This window comes from Halichoerus grypus, chromosome 9 (genome assembly GCF_964656455.1).
Source record: "Halichoerus grypus chromosome 9, mHalGry1.hap1.1, whole genome shotgun sequence".
Lineage (NCBI taxonomy): Eukaryota > Metazoa > Chordata > Mammalia > Carnivora > Phocidae > Halichoerus > Halichoerus grypus.
The window spans coordinates 140,507,602-140,524,986 of record NC_135720.1 but is presented as its reverse complement, the minus strand read 5'-3'; the positions used below and the strand labels follow the sequence as shown (position 1 = coordinate 140,524,986).

General features: G+C 43.2%; 1 protein-coding gene across 1 annotated transcript in view; it reads left to right on the top strand.

The window, feature by feature from the left end:
* Positions 1 to 17,385, top strand: part of DCDC2 (doublecortin domain containing 2) — a 147,540-nt gene that overhangs the window by 103,704 nt on the left and 26,451 nt on the right. The window lies entirely within an intron of this gene.

Here is a 17,385-nt window from a genome sequence, read left to right as displayed (position 1 = left end):
CCTGTTGTTCCTGAAAAGTTTCATTTCTTACACTTTCCTCCAGTTTTGATTTATTGTCAAGAATATTCTCTCTCTTTCTCATTTGTTTCCCTAGAACGACCTTCCACCGTGTGCCCTTTTACCTTCCCCACCCGGGCCTGTGATCTCCATTCTTCGCTTTTGAGTTTACTTCTCTTCCTCCATAACTTAGAAGGCAGCCCAGAACTTCAAAAGTAAAATAGCTCTCGGGATCACCTGGGTGGCTCAGTTGTTAAGCATCTGCCTTCGGCTCGGGTCATGGTCCCAGGGTCCTGGGATCGAGCCTCGCATCGGGCTCCCTGCTTGGCGGGAAGCCTGCTTCTCCCTCTCCCACTCCCCCTGCTTGTGTTCCCTCTCTCGCTGTGTCTCTCTGTCAAATAAATTAAATCTTAAAAAAAAAAAAAAAAAAAGGTAAAATAGCTCTCCCCTGTGACTCTTAAAACATCTGTTCGGGTTTGGTCCAGCAGGTGTAATTTGCAGTTGCTGGCCTTCCTGGTGGGGATGCGTCTTCCAAGGTGGGTGTCATGTAGATGGCACTGTGGCGGGAGACACCTGGGCCTTGGGCCTGGCTCTGTGCAACCTTGGGCAAGTTATTGAAACCTCAGATTCCTTATCCATGAAGTAGGATAAAAGTACCTCCTTCACAGGGTGGTTGTGAGGAATGTGCTCTGCATACATATTAGGCTTTCAGAGAAGCTGGCCCCTTTCTCCCTGTCCTGGCTCCATGGTGAGCGCTGTGTGTAGCCCAACTGTCTTGGACGTCAGGGGTGTTGGGAGACGTGAAGTGAGTTGAAACAATCTCATATCCTCTGTGCGGCAGTGTCTAATTGTCTACCACGTGGTACTATTAGGGTACGGAGTGAAAGTGTCGAAAAGTTCAGAGAGATGGAAGACTTCTAGGAGGTGGCCCTTGAGTTGCATCTTGATGGGTGTGGCCATTTGGAGATGGTGTGAGTAGAGGTGCCGAGCTAAGGGGGAGATGGCCCACTTGAAGGGGGACAGGGGAGGAGAGGACAGGCGGCCCAGAGGCACTGTGGTTCTTCTAGGGGTGGGGGCAAGGGCCTAGTGGCAGAGCTGTGGGACATGTTGTTGGAAAGTCCAAGCTGGGCCAAATTATGGCGGTCTTTAGACATTGGGCAGAGGGGTTTAGAACATAATGGGGAGCAGGACTGCCAGAAACTGTGTTGTCCTGATTGAGTGGCTTGTCTTTCAGGGTGGCAAGGAGAGAGAGTCTTTATGCCTTTTATTTTCTCCAGTGTAGTGAAGGACTTTTTAAATTTTCTGTAACCCACTATGAAAAAAAGTACAATGTCATGTACACACACGTGCTTCTCTATATCTGTGTCATGAAGTAAAAGATGTGTGGAACAGTAGTTACTACGGGGACTGCACAGAGTGGCTGGTGTAGTTTGCAGGGTCCAGTGTACCATGAGGATGTGGCGCCTTTTGTTCCAAAAGCAGGAGAAAAGTGCTAGTCAAGGTCTCTAAACATATACTTTTCCCTTGCTTCCACAGTCTTCCTCTTTCTCCATGATGTTTTTTTATTTGCTGTTACTGTCATTCTAAAGAAAGGAAAATTAAATTAAGAATGGTAACTAGGATGAACTTTGCCCTTCATCTTTCTATTGTGCAAGGCCAGTCTTACATGCGAGACGTAGAGCATTGACCTTGCGCATGTCCGCACAATGACACAGTTTGCATTTCTTAGCTCGTACCTGCGTGTGCATTCTGCTCTCACCAGACAAGTGGAAATACCGTCCTACAACTCACTCAGCTGCTCACCGCACTCCTTCACCTGCACACATTCTACCAACACTCCCGACCGACGGCATGCTGGTGAGTGAGGAAGGACTGAAAAGAAAGGAGGCCCGGTGTCACCACCTATTTCCTTTCCATGCTGTGTTCTCATTACGAGCAGAATGCTCAACTTCTCCAGGGAAGTCACACAAGTAAGAGAGAGCAAGCCAGGACTATCCTTGGTCTTTCGTATTTCCTAGAGCGCCACCGGATTCTTTCCTCCTTGGGAGGAAGTTCTGGTTTTCATGGCATGCGTGGCCTTGAGGGACCATCAGTGACCCCACTGCCCCCGACTCGGTTGCAGGCATAACACGCTTCCCTTGTACTCACTCTGAGTCTCGACAGACAGACTCCCCCACCCCCACCCCTCGGCCCCGTGCAAAGTCTTGGCTCCCACGCCCATGAAGCTGACCCTGGTGTCACAATCCATTTTTCTGGTTTCTTCTATTTTACTTCAAAACCACTACTTACAACTCCTTAAATTGATGTCACAATCCACTAATGGGTCATGACTGGCACATCAGAAAGCCTGCCTTAAAAGCGCGGTCAAGAATGGATAAAGAAGATGTGGTCCATATATACAATGGAATATTACTCAGCCATCAGAAGGGATGAATACCCAACTTTTACATCAACATGGACGGGACTGGAGGAGATCATGCTAAATGAAATAAGTAAAGCAGAGAAAGTCAATTATCATATGGTTTCACTTATTTGTGGAACATAAGGAATAACATGGAGGACATTAGGAGAAGGAAGGGAAAAATGAAGGGGGGGAAATCAGAGGGGGAGATGAACCATGAGAGACTATGGACTCTGAGAAACAAACTGAGGGTTCTAGAGGGGAGGGGGGTGGGGGGATGGGTTAGCCTGGTGATGGGTATTAAGGAGGGCACGTTCTGCATGGAGCACTGGGTGTTATACGAAAACAATGAATCATGGAACACTACATCAAAAACTAATGATGTAATGTGTGGTGATTAACATAACATTAAAAAAAAAAAAGCGCGGTCAAGCCGTCTAGTTTTAATCGCTGTATCTGAATCTTGCTTCCAACACTTGCCACCGGGAACTTCAGCGTACCTTTGTTGTCTGTACATAAAATACAGGTAGTGTCAGCAATTACTTTATAAAGTTGTTTTGGGCGTCAAATGAGTTTCACATGTAATGTGCTTAGAATAATGCCTGTCATATAATAAGCATCCAATAACTATTAGCTAATCATCATCGTTATTAATATTGTCACTATTATTACTACCTTGCTCTAGGTAAATACTGAAGAGAAAAAATGTTTCCTGACCAGATGATAAGCATTTCTACCCTATTCTAAAAGAGATATTTTCTTAGGTTTACCAATCTTTGTGTTTTATCTTTACTACAAGTATGTGAAAACATATGATGAAATAAAAGTTAATTCTTACCTACTTAATGCAGTGGGAATACTTAAAAATTATAGGTTAATGAAAGATCACTTTATTTCTGTTTCCCCCTCCCCAAGATGAAAAGAAGTAGATTATTGGGAAGCACCTGGGTGGATCAGTCAGTTAAGTATCCGAGTCTTGATTTCAGCTCAGGTCCTGATCTCAGGGTCGTGAGTTCAAGACATGTGTTGGGCTCCACCCTGGGCATGGAGTCTGCTTAAGATTCCCTCTCTCTCTCTCTCTATGTCTGTCCCTCCTCCTCATGCTCGTGCGCACATGCACGTGCGCTCTCTCTCTTAAAAACAAAACAAAACAAAACAAACCCCACCAGTAGATTATTGGTATTTCTCAATTATCAGGTAAGAAAGAAGCAAGGATAATTGACATACACCATTCCCTGAGCTTTAGGAGCCAGAGTTATTCCTTTTGGAAGGAAACTATTAGATGATGAACTTCAATCATAGGCAAAAATGCTAGAGGAGAATGTTTTCTATCTTTGCAAAAGTACAGCATCCATAGATTTTTCTTATAATACAGACTAAATCTCTAAATGAAAGAGTGCAGATTCTGGTGGGTGCCCGGTGAATATGTGTTGGATCAACGTTAAGTCTGAACGAGCAAAGTGCGGACTGATTTGTTTTGACCTGTCTTCATCCTTAAGAGTTTCATAATAAATAGTACTATTTTGTAGCTAATCTGCATATTTCCCATCGTTAATTGAAGCTATTGGGGTCACTTCTCCCATTGATGGTTTGACGTTTTTTTGTTTCCCTTATTCTCTCAAATTTTGTACTAAGTCAATATATAGTCACTTTATATCTGAATGTCTATATCAGCTGCCGATATGTGGACATATTTCTGGTTATATAGCCATCTTACGATGGAATTCAGTTGACTCACTTAAGTGGATTTATCTCAGGCTGTTTTAAATAAAACAGATTTGGAACATGATACATATTGCAGAGAAGAATATCTCGTGCAAAAATTTGTTTCTGTCTACTATTTATTGACAACAGTTCCTTGAATTATAGAGTTTAATAGAGATATGGTGAATTGAGTATATTGTAACTTCCCATTGTCTGTTAACCAAAGCGAAGTTACAGCTTTAGCAGGCCATCAGTTCTGACAAAAATTTATCGTCCTCTCCAGAAATTACTGTGGAGCGAATATCAACACCTGCTATGCTAAGTGTTCAAGAAACCTCACTTTGGTTGTCTCAAGCAAATAGAAGCATGCTATCTGTAAAATGCCAAAACAGTTAAACTGAAATGCTCCCACTCCGATTTAATGAACAATTGAGGCATATTACGTACACCAAGTAGATGAGATGAGAAATTATCCAGTCCCTTTATTCAGAATGACTGGTTTGTGCCAGTGTGCTCACTTGCCCTGCGGGTCCCCTTCCCCTGAGTGAGGACCGCGGTTGACAGAATCTCCAGCCCCGGTCTCAGGATTAGACTCATTTTAAAAGTGGTGATTCTGGCTTTATTCTTCCAGTAGTATTGGCATTGTTGAGCATATTATTTTAAAAAGCATATCATTGCTAGTTGTTGAAAGCGTACGTTGGAGTCTTAGATTCTCAAAGGAGTAATTTAGTAATAATTGGGATTAATAACCAACTTTTGAAAACGCAGTCTCTATTTTCATGTTTGAGCTAGGTATTTAATCCCGTAAGTATATGCCGTGTATGTAATTTGGAAACAAATATGTAGAGAAATGTTTCAGTCTTCCATCTCAAGTTTTATGGACTGCAGATAGAGTTAGAAAATTTTAAATCCTGGTTTTTCCTGTCTTTGGGTCTTGAGATTCCTTGAATGAATTCTTAATAGTTTTCTGGAGTTAAGGAGTCTTTTATTTCTCTGAGATGATTGTTTTTTTTTTTTTTTTAAATTTTTTTATTGTTATGTTAATCCCCATACATTACATCATTAGTTTTAGATATAGTGTTCCATGATTCATTGTTTGTGCATAACACCCAGTGCTCCATGCAGGACGTGCCCTCCTCAATACCCATCACCAGGCTAACCCATCCTCCCACCCCCCTCCCCTCTAGAACCCTCAGTTTGTTTTTCAGAGTCCATCGTCTCTCATGGTTCTTCTCCCCCTCCGATTTCCCCCCCTTCATTCTTCCCCTCCTGCTACATTCTTCTTCTTCTTTTTTTCTTTCTTAACATATATTGCATTATTTGTTTCAGAGGTACAGATCTGAGATTCAACAGTCTTGCACAATTCACAGCGCTTACCAGAGCACATACCCTCCCCAGTGTCCATCACCCAGTCACCCCATCCCTCCCACCCCACCCCCCACTCCAGCAACCCTCAGTTTGTTTCCTGAGATTAAGAATTCCTCATATCAGTGAGGTCATATGATACATGTCTTTCTCTGTTTGACTTATTTCGCTCAGCATAATACCCTCCAGTTCCATCCACGTCGTTGCAAATGGCAAGATCTCATTCCTTTTGATGGCTGCATAATATTCCATTGTATATATATACCACATCTTCTTTATCCATTCATCTGTCGATGGACAGCTTGGCTCTTTCCACAGTTTGGCTATTGTGGACATTGCTGCTATAAACATCGGGGTGCACGTACCCTTTCGGGTCCCTACTTTTGTATCTTTGGGGTAAATACCCAGGAGTGCAATTGCTGGATCATATGGTAGCTCTTATTTTCAACTTTTTGAGGAACCTCCATACTGTTTTCCAGAGTGGCTGCACCAGCTTGCATTCCCACCAACAGTGGAGGAGGGTTCCCCTTTCTCCACATCCCCGCCAACATCTGTCATTTCCTGACTTGTTAATTTTAGCCATTCTGACTGGTGTGAGGTGGTATCTCATTGAGGTTTTGATTTGGATTTCCCTGATGCCGAGCGATATTGAACACTTTTTCATGTGTCTGTTGGCCGTTTGGATGTCTTCTTTGGAAAAATGTCTGTTCATGTCTTCTGCCCATTTCTTGATTGGATTCTTTGTTCTTTTGGTGTTGAGTTTGATGAGTTCTTTATAGATTTTGGATACTGGCCCTTTATCTGATATGTCATTTGCAAATATCTTCTCCCATTCTGTCGGTTGTCTTTTGGTTTTGTTGACTGTTTCCTTTGCTTTGCAAAAGCTTTTTATCTTGATGAAGTCCCAATAGTTCATTTTTGCCCTTGCTTCCCTTGCCTTTGGCGATGTTTCTAGGAAGAAGTTGCTGCGGCTGAGGTCGAAGAGGTTGCTGCCTGTGTTCTCCTTTAGGATTCTGATGGACTCCTGTCTCACATTGAGGTCTTTCAACCATTTGGAGTCTATTTTTGTGTGTGGTGTAAGGAAATGGTCCAGTTTCATTCTTCTGCGTGTGGCTGTCCAATTTTCCCAACACCATTTGTTGAAGAGACTGTCTTTTTTCCATTGGACATTCTTTCCTGCTTTGTCAAAGATTAGTTGACCATATAGTTGAGGGTCCATTTCTGGGCTCTCTATTCTGTTCCATTGATCTATGTGCCTGTTTTTGTGCCAGTACCATACTGTCTTGATGATGACAGCTTTGTAGTAGAGCTGGAAGTCTGGAATTGTGATGCCGCCAGCTTTGCTTTTCTTTTTCAACATTCCTCTGGCTATGTGGGGTCTTTTCTGGTTCCATACAAATTTTAGGATTATTTGTTCCATTTCTTTGAAGAAAGTGGATGGTATTTTGATAGGGATTGCATTGAATGTGTAGATTGCTCTAGGTAGCATTGACATCTTCACAATATTTGTTCTTCCAATCCATGAGCATGGAACGTTTTTCCATTTCTTTGTGTCTGAGATGATTGTTAATGACCAAATCAGTTAGGCCTGCAGATTGAAGGTGCCTTGTTTCCTGGGATGGGTGCTGCCCGGCCTCCCCCTAACCCCGACTCCCCGCAGACAGATTACCATTTAGACATTTTAGCTAAGGTTTAAACTCCAAGACATGTCTGCATAGCAAGAACAATTGGTATTTTCATGACATACAGTTCTAGTAACATTTGTGTTATCAAGATGAAGATGGTCTGCTTTGGTTTAACTCGGTCACGAGTGGCTGGGGGAGCAGTTTGAGTTTTTGCAAGAATGCTTGGATTTCATTAGACATGCTTGTGCACGGGGGACGTAGGTTTAGCTACAGCTTTATGGTGCAGACATCTGTGACGAGTTCATTGGAAGCCGGGAGTTAGAAAAGATGGGGTTTGACACCTGCCCACCCCCCCTTCGGCCCGTTCAGCCCTCCCTACCTTCATGGCCTCAGGCCTCTGAGTTCAGTCTTACAAGTTTTCTCAGCTTCACAGCGAATCATCTTGGAAGACTGGTCCACACTCCTGTCTTCACGTCCTCACCACTGTTTCAAACCACACCCCGATATAATCTGATCTTCATGCTCTACTGACATTGCTCTCACCTCGTTGACCAGATCATTGGGATGCCAAACTGGAGGGCACTTTTTTTTTTTTTTGAAGATTTTATTTACTAATTTGAGAGAGAGAGTGAGCACGAGTAGGGGGAGGGGCAGAGGGAGAAGGAGAAGCAGGCTCCCCAGTGAGCAGGGAGCCCAATGCGGGGCTCGATCCCAGGACCCCGAGATCATGACCTGAGCCGAGGGCAGACGCTGAACCGACTGAGCCACCCAGGTGCCCCTGGAGGACACTTTTTATTTTATTTTATTTATTTATTTTTAAAATTTAATTTAATTTAATTATGTTATGTTAGTTACCATACAATACATCATTAGTTTTTGATCTAGTGATCCATGAGTCATTGTTTGCCTATTGGAGGATACTTTTTAATACTGATTGCTCCTTTGTCATTGCTTTCTCCTTTCCTTGGGCTTCCCAGACAGCTCGCTCTCTGATTTTTTTCTCATAGCTGTCATTATTTGTTTTCAATCTTTGTGAGTTCCTCTTCTGCCCATCCCTTAAACATTGCTTCCTAGAATTTTGTCCCCGGTCATCTTCTATTCTCATTGCAAGTTATTGTCCAGACCCATGACTTTCTTTACCAGCTGCATTCACATACTCCCCAAATCTATGTCCTCATCCTAGAACATTACCCTAGTAAACAGATCTGTATCTCTAACCACTTACCTGACACATCTGTTGAGTTGCTTCCCCGGGGACTCTAACCGGGACATCCAATTCAGAACTCATCATCTCCCTTCTGTCCCTCATCTTGGTAAATAGCTCTACTAACCATGGAGACCCCCCCGGGGCCGGAAACCTGAGAGTCCCCTGTGGCTCTTTCACCTCTCCCCTCCCCCATCTGGGGGGTCCTGGAGCCCTGGGAGTATAGCTTTGTGTCCCTGGTGTCCCTCTGCCCATCCCACTCCCACTGCCTTCACGTGGGAGCTACAAGTCTGGTGCAGATCATGGTCCCCCTGAGCAGGGCCTGTCCTGCTGTCACAATGGATGTGGGGGACCCAGCCTTTCAGGCTTTACTTCCCATCCCATTCAAGCCTCTTGTTGCTTCCGTCTGACCCACATTCCGGGCTTCCCTTCCTACAGTCTCAGCTAGCCTTCTCACTCTGACCCGATACCTCCCACCGGGCAACCCCCCCACCCCAGCCCCTCAGGTTGCTCTTCATCATCTGTAAGACCAAGTTCAGAGTCTGTTCTATCAGACAAGTTTTTCTGAATCCTTCCCCACCCCCCACCCTCCCCAGCCCTGCAGCCCAACCAACTGCAGTCCCTGCCTCTCGGGCTTTGCACACACTGATCTTTCTGTCTGGATGCCCTTCCTCTGCTCCCCAGGGACGAGTTCCATTTGTCTTTGGATTTGTAGCTTCTGTCTCTCAGAAGCTTTGGCTGTCCCCCTGTCTGTTCCCCCTTTCCTGTGCGCTCTCTCCAGACAGCCTGTGCAGCCCTCACTACGCTTACTCTGTGCCGTTGATGTTCTCCTTCGATTCCCCAGCAGACAGAGAGCATCTTGGTCATCTTTCTACGGCTGGCATCCAGCACGTGCCTGAGCACGAGGAGGCTCGGTGGACATTGGCAAAATGAATGAACGAACGAATGAATGAACAAAAAGTTGAGGAATTTAAGAGAACCCTGTATTTCTATTATGTGCAAGTACTCTGTTTGTTACCACAAGAAAATTCCTAGAGTAGAGTAGTAGTCTGAGGAGGGCTGGCTCTGTTACAGACTGGAACACACAGGTCGTTTGAAGGTCGTTGGACCAGCCAGAATTAAGAACAGGAACTGAGAATTTTAGGCCACTTATTAAGTAACTTCAAGTCACTGGGGTATAAAGAGGAACAACTCAATTATTCTGATAAACTAAAACTAATTTGCAGTGGAGTTTTTATAAGGTAACAAAATTAGAAAGGAAAAAGTAAAGCCCTATATTCTTATTGACTTAGGCAAACCTAATCGGAGGTGCTTTATTATTCTTAGTCCCGTGTATCTGATACCGATTTTAGTCTATATAGGTTACAAAATGGTTAAGAGTCATGAATTCTACGTATTGTAAATGTGTGCTTCATTCTTTGTCCTCTGAATATTTCTGAGTTTGATGAAAATCATAAAACATCTGTATCCAAAAAAAAAAGATTAAAAAAGGAATGCAGGGATAAGAACAAAATTGCCCGTGATCTGGGCAAATCAGTGATAATCATCCTACTTCTAAGTTCTGTCTACACTTGGAAAATTTCGTCGCACCCATTTCAAGTCAAGGTAAAATAACCATCGCGGTTAAGATCAAGTCTATGCAGGCTTCACAGTCAGATTTAAACCTCAGTTGTGTCACAGGTGATATTTAATACCCTGCAGTGGGAGTCAGGGAATAGAAAGAAACCACACATAAACCACGGCCGAGAAAACTCAGCCTATAGAAGCATATGGATAAAGGTGTTTCCCTGTAATATTCTAAATTGCCAAAGAAAAATATCACTTGTGATATTCCCGTTTCTGGAAAGAGTTTCCATTTGGGCTTGTGGGACATAATGAAACACATGGAGAAGATCAGTGATTAAAAAACATTTGGTTTTATTTCTGTACTGCCTCAGACACGCTCAGAGTATTCGCTGTCACGTGCTCTGATTCTTCCTAACGATAATATCCTTCAACACCGAGGAGCGGTGTGAGGAGGATATTGTGTAAGTCGTACAAGGATCAGGGGAGGGTCGGCCAATATCCTCTCATAAGGAAGCGTTATTACATGTGGATGCCTTCTGACGCCCTGCCTCCCTGCTTGCTGAACGTTATGGGGGCTGCCTCACATGGGGTCAGCTTTTGGGAGTGCTTCCTTTAAATTTCAATAAGATGTGATGACGGTAATCTATATCTACGGAGAGTTATGTATTAGAAATTGGATATATTTCACATGCGAATGTATTCCCATTAACATTAGCTAATGAAAATAATTTTTATGTCACCTTCTTACCCATTTTAATTTTAATTCTGTCTCTGGTGACTGATGTGACACATAGATAGGGTGCATAGTTTTTCTTGCAAATAGACCTATATATATATTTTTTCTTCCTAGAATATTATTTTATACACTGAGAGCTATAAACTCCTTGTTTCCCCACATTTTTTTCTCTACTGGGTTTAATGAGCTATATTTTAAAATTAACATTTTGTTTCTAATTTACCATTTCTTTATGAGGCAGTCTCGGTAGTAAATCATAGTAAAATGTTTATAGTCACATTAAACTTTTCTTGCTTACATGTGGAGCTTCCACTTAATAGATATCTCATATTTCCAGAGAGTACTCAGAACTGGGCATTGTCCTGTGATTTTTCTTCTTATTTGTCCTGATAAGTTCCCACTGATTTCAAAACATGGAACTCATCAAAATATGGCTTACAATACTATTTAAAAACGATTGTTAATAATTGTAGTGAGGAGGTATGCTTTCAACGAGGTGGTTGGGCTTTAATGTTAATTATCACCAATTCCATGCACCTGCCATTCATTATCTGGTAACTTTTCTTACTCGAGAACGTCCGAGTCCTGTGACATTACTAGACTGAGCTATGGATGCCCCAAGACTGGGAACCCTTTCGTTTCCGCCCCTCTAGCTGAAGAGGCTAAACAAGCACGAGCGTCTGTTTTCCCTTTCTGCGGGGAAACAGATTCCTATTTATGAGAAACTCCACAGTAATGCTGCGAGCACTCCACCTCAGCAGCTCTGCTTTCATTTTTTTTTTTTTAGGCAATAAAATTCATAAGGGGTAAGCGAAAAATAATTGAGGAGCATTTTTATTTTTACTAGCATGTTTGCTATTGCTTTACGGCGTAATATACCCTAAAGTGTCTACTCACGAGTCAGACAAGAAAGATTAGAGCTGCATTTGGGTGGATGTGCATCCAAGCATTGAATTAGTAGAATAATTGAATGAGAGCAGTTTTGTGCATCAAATTTATCCCTGCTCTTTAGTTTGTTAGCAAATGGCTTTTATTACAAAGGTTTCGGGGTAGGGGGAGACGTTAAAAAAATGGAATCCCTTTCCTGCTGGCAGATGGGGGGTGGTGTCTGGGGGCGGTGGTGGTTGGTTTCTGCACCTCGTAAGGGAGTGAGAAGGAGAAGTAACAACAGAGGAAGAAAACAAAAGCCGGCGGACTTGCACGGCTTTTACGGACCACGGCCTGAATGGCAGACGCATGGTGTATTAATTTCCTATTACTGTGGTAACAACTTACCACAAACGGGGCAGCTTGAAACAACGTACAAATTCATTACGGCACGGTCCTGGAGGTCAGAATCCCGACATGGTCCTCACTGGCTCTCTAATGTCTTTCCCGACATGGTCCTCACTGGGTTGTAAGCGGAGTGTTGGCAGGGCTTTGTTCCTTCTTGAGTCCCTAAGGGGGGAAATTTGCATCCTTGCCATTTTCAGTTTTCTAAGGTTGTCCGCAATTCCCTGGCTTACGGTCCCCTCCCTCTTCAAAGCCAGCAATGACCAGGCAAGTCTTTCTCACACTGTGTCACGGGGCCCCTGATTCTCCTGCCTCTCTCTTTCAGTTATGATGACCTGTGTGATTACACTGGGTCCACAAGGCTAATCCAGGATCATCTCAGGGTCAGCTGATTAGCAATGGTAATTCCATCTTCAACCTTAATTCACCTCTGCCATGCAATGCAACATATTCACGGTTTCTGAGGTTAGGACGTGGACATCTTCGGGGGGTTATTATTTTAGCTACCACAGTATAGTGTACACAGTTGATCCCTGTGTAGGTGGTACTCCAACCTTCTTTCTCTTCAACCTCCATATCCCCCTCCTCATCCGAGGCTATAGTGCGGCGTAGGGCCTGATGGGGCATCAACCCCGTAACAGCACGAAGAATTAATGGGCTGGGCTAGTGGCTTTTAAGTGGTACGCTCCTTCTATTTCATCTCTGTGCAGCAGACGTTTCTGAGTGCCTGCTCTTCATTCTCTCAACAAATACCTTTTGAACACCTACGTGCTGAGCTCTATTACGTGCTGGGGATAAGCATTGAACAATATGGGCATGCTACCTGTGCTCTTGGAGCTTATGGTTTGGTGGAGACTGACAAACACTGAAACACCAAATAAATAGGAAGAGTATCAGCTCATAATAAATGCTAGGCAGAGGATTAAAAACAGCAGTATGAATGACGGGGTGGCTACTGGAATAGGGAGGAGGAAGGTTTCTGAGATCTGAATGGCAAGGAGCAGCCAATCATGTGAAAAAAGGGGAAAGGATATTCCAGGCAGAGGGCATAAGAAGTACAAAGGCAGGAATGAGTTTTCTGTTGGAGAAACAGAATGTGGCTGGAGTGTAATGGGCAAAGGGAGAGTGGTATGAAGTGTGTGCCAAGAGGGGGGTAAGTGCCTGATCACACCCTTGTAAGCCATGGTACAGACCTTGGGTTCTTTGCATGAGGGAAAGACATTAGAGAGTTTCTAAATAGTCTTTCTCATTTATTGAGATCACTTGGCTGTTTTGTGGAGGATGAATTACAGGATAGCAAGAGTGAAGAAGAGAGACACTGACGTGTAAGCTTTGCAATGGCCCATCCTGCAGAGAATGGTGATTAGACCAAGTTGATAGTGGAGACAGAAATTATATTGCCAGATTTGGCATATATTTAAAAGGAAATTGAATTGACAACACAACAATGGAATGGATGCAAGGAGTGAGAGCAATATGGAAGTGAGGATAATTCCCAGATTTGGGGATTAAGGGGTACTGCCATTTCCTGGGGTGGGGAAGAGAGATGATGAGCAGTTGGTGGTGGTGGTGGGGGGAGGACCAGATTTCTGTTTTGACCATATTAAGGTTGAGATGCCCATTTGATATCAAAGGTGAGATGTCAAGTTAGACAACTGGTTATATAAGTTTTGGGATCTCTGAGGAGGCTGATCTAGGTTAGAGAGTCATTGGCATATGGCTGGTGTGCAAACCATGATCTTGATGAGACCATCCAAGGAGAGAAGTAGACCCACGATGCAGCTCCGGGTGGTCCAGCACCTAGAAGGTGAACAAGAGGAGCTTGGGTTGGCCAGGGAGGCAGCGGCCGGTGGTGGGGCCAGAGCGTGGAGAGCTGAACGGAGAAATGGAGAGCTACAGATGGACTGATCTATAGGCGGACTCCAGCAGGCAGCCGCATGGGGACGAGGGGGAAAGGAGTAAACCAGAGGTTGAGGACGCAGGCATGAGATGGGAGCGAGCACCGTGGACTCTGCAGGTGGGCTGTGACGGAAGTGCCTGCACAGGATGAAGGGGATGTGTGCTAAAGTGGAGTTGGTGTTGTCCGTGGCATTGAGATGCTGCAGTACTCAGGCCACGGTGTGGAATGGCTCATCGCCTGGCTACTGCAACTACTCAGGTGGTGGATACAGGATGGAGAGGGACAGATGGGCGAGGCTTCCTGCAAAATGAGACACTCAGAGGAGAGACTGAGGATTTATAGGAGATTAATCATATCAGTGAAAGTTGTATCAAAACCGGGATGTCCGTAGGCTCAGGGGAAGTTTTGGAAGAGCAAATTCAATACTTGGCGGAGTGCACAGGGGCAGGGTGGGAGGGGCGCGGAGCAGGAAGAGATGAAACCACGAACTTGTCTTTCCACTTAAATTTCAATGAGCATTTATTGAGGACTTACTGTGGGGAGTGCACTGTGCTTATTCTTGGGAAACAAGGACCCACAGGGCAGGAAAGGAGCTACAGGGCAGGGACGTGGAAAGATAAATAGCCCAAGTGTCTGTGAGTTTTCCAGAAGCTGCTAAGGTTGTCAAGAGTAACCCTTTCAGGTTTTCCAGAGTGATTTTTTATATGGTGGATCTTGATACATATTTACCCATCAATCAAATGAATGAAATCTACCTATTCATTTAAAAACAATGCTTCGGGAGATGAACCACGAGAGACTATGGACTCTGAGAAACAAACTGAGGGTTGTAGAGGGGAGGGCGGTGGGGGGATGGGTTAGCCCGGTGATGGGTATTAAAGAGGGCACGTATTGAATGGAGCACTGGGTGTTATATGCAAACAATGAATCATGGAACACTACATCAAAAACTAATGATGTAATGTATGGTGATTAACATAACATAATTAAAAAAAAGACAATCCTTCATTGTTCAGTATCGTCATTAATTACAATGTGGTACGACCACACCCAGCAACTTACTGTGTGTTCAGGTAACATTTCATGATATGGGAAATGCTCAGGAAGTGATTTTAAAGTCAAAAAACACTTAAAAATTATATATACAATAAGATCCCACTTTTATGAGTGTGTGTGTGTGTTTGTGTGTGTAAGGGAGAAAGAGAGGGAGAAAAAGAAAAAGGCAGGGAGAGGGAGTCTGTTGTCAAATTATTAGTGGTGGTTATCTCTGGGTCATGAGGTTAGAAGGATGTTTGTTTTCTTCATTTTCCAAGCTTTCTAAAATGCATACGTATTATATAAACAATGTATCATCAATACATGCTGTGTAAAAATATTTTTCCTCTAGAAATTCGTATTTCTCTATTTTTAATTTTATGACATGTATAATAAACATTAAAATCCTAGTGGGCTTTCTCCCATCACAGAGTAATTTCCTGGCTGTTCGTCCCTTTTTTTTTTTTTTTTTCCCACCATTTATTCCTGTGAATTCCCTTCTGACCTTCCCTTCTTGCCCCGTGCCCCTGAAGGAGATGGCTCCCACATCAGTTCACTGATGGACAAGACTCTCCACCCACACTACAGACAGACACGTTCATCTCGCCGTTCTCTCTGTCGCCGTACACAACGTTGAGTTTTGTTGATGTGTCCCTTTGCCTTTTATATCCTATGGCTGCCATTTTCCATGCCAGTGCCCTTTCAATCTTATTTTGTTTGTTATTATTGGTTTTATTTTTCTTTTCCTGTGAAATGTTTATTCTAAAACACATCTGCAAGTCATTCATAGCTCTGGTTGGATCAAGTTAAGCATTCCATTGGATGTGAGTATTTAAGAATGTATTCCTTTCGTATCTGTAGGTTTCTCTTGGTAGTGTCTTTGAAAGCAAGTGTAACACTTGGATGCCCAAATGTCATCCGAAAATGTCATGTACTCAGGTCATAACTAGAGCGCAACATCTTTCACTGAAGGTTGACTCAAGGGACATTTTGGGGACGAGTATGATTACTGTCTTCTAAGGTAATCCGGAAGGTAGCAATGAATGTCAAACACGCTTAATTTTCCTTTTAAAACTACACTGGAGATAACATTTGATAAATTGTGTAGCCTTTTTTTGAAATTTGCCTCTGCATGTTCTCAAGGTTATGAACTCCACATGTGACTAAGGCAGAATTTATTTGTATAGTTTCTGCCATTGTTTTCTTGAGTTCCAAGTTCCCCAGAGTTTGATGGAGAGACCAAGAGCTTACCGTATATCTGTTGACTCCCAATTTTGTAGACTTGATTACTCCCTTTCACTTTTCCTGCTTTATGACAGAATAATTGTGAGCCATTTTCCTAGCCCCTTGAAGTGGCCTTCCCTGCACTCTTGCTAGGTCAAAGATGGCTTTGTTGAGTGCGTAACCAAAACACTGTGTATTTCTTTCTACATCCATGAGGCCGTCAGCACATTTTCTATTTCGCTTTCTGTATTCTTTCTTCTGATGTTGCTGAGGTTTTGGCTGAGATTTCATTGTGGATTCATGTCCTCAGTTGTAAGACAAGACCAAGTCAGGACATAATCCTTGGAAATGCTGCATGGGCCATGTCTTTGGGGAGGATTAGTGCTAGTGATAATCCAAAATAGTTGCCAATGCTGACATGCTCATTTGGTGATGATTTTGTAGGGATTCCCTCTGTATATTTTCAGTTTTGATATACATGTAAGATGATTTAACTGAGAAAACTCTAGTGAATGAAAAATTACTCTGGATTGCTTAAGCATACAAGAGCTGAAGGAAAGAAGGGGTCATTGGGTGGAAAGACTTTGTTGGGTGATAGGAAGAACCAGTCTGGGATTAAATGATTGCTGTAGATAATCCTCAAAATGAGTTAATCCATGTGAATTAATCTAACGTGTATAATCAGCTTTGAGGGCAGCTCTGTTGTCCCTGCTTTTTAAAAAGGAGAATAGAGAAGCTAATATCCAGTCAAGTTACAAAAAAGTAATTAAAAAGGAAAATGGTTTCTCTAGGAGAAACAAGAAGGGCTTGAGTTTGGTTATATTTCCTCCCTCCTTCTCTCCTTCCCTCCCTTTTTCACTTGGCTATATCTTCTGAGTGCCCATGGCGCTCTGCTCCAGCCCTTACCTGTTCTAGCATTTCCTCCAGGGGAATACCTTACTGGGGGTGTGTATACATCTCCAAATATACACTCATTGGTCTGTAAGCAACCTGAGCGACATCTCATGTATGTCTTCGGTGGCCACATTGACTCACATGGCGCCTTACATGTACTCGATCCTCCACGAATGTAAAGGGATGTTTTCCATTTAATCATAAATAACGAGTGACTTTTATAACTTTAACAATATGAAGTGTTATTATGTGACACATGTCTGATAATTGTGCTCTGGGAAACAAGCTTCCAGTGGAGAAATAGAGGAGGTTTTAAGATAAAAGATGAAACCATATTTTCTAGACTGCAGGGGGAGTCCTGTAATAGATTACCAGAGAAGGAGGTGAAATCTCCATCCCTGGAGATCCTTAAAAATTGGGCAGAGGAAACATCTGTGAGAAGGACGGAAGCCTTAAGCCTAT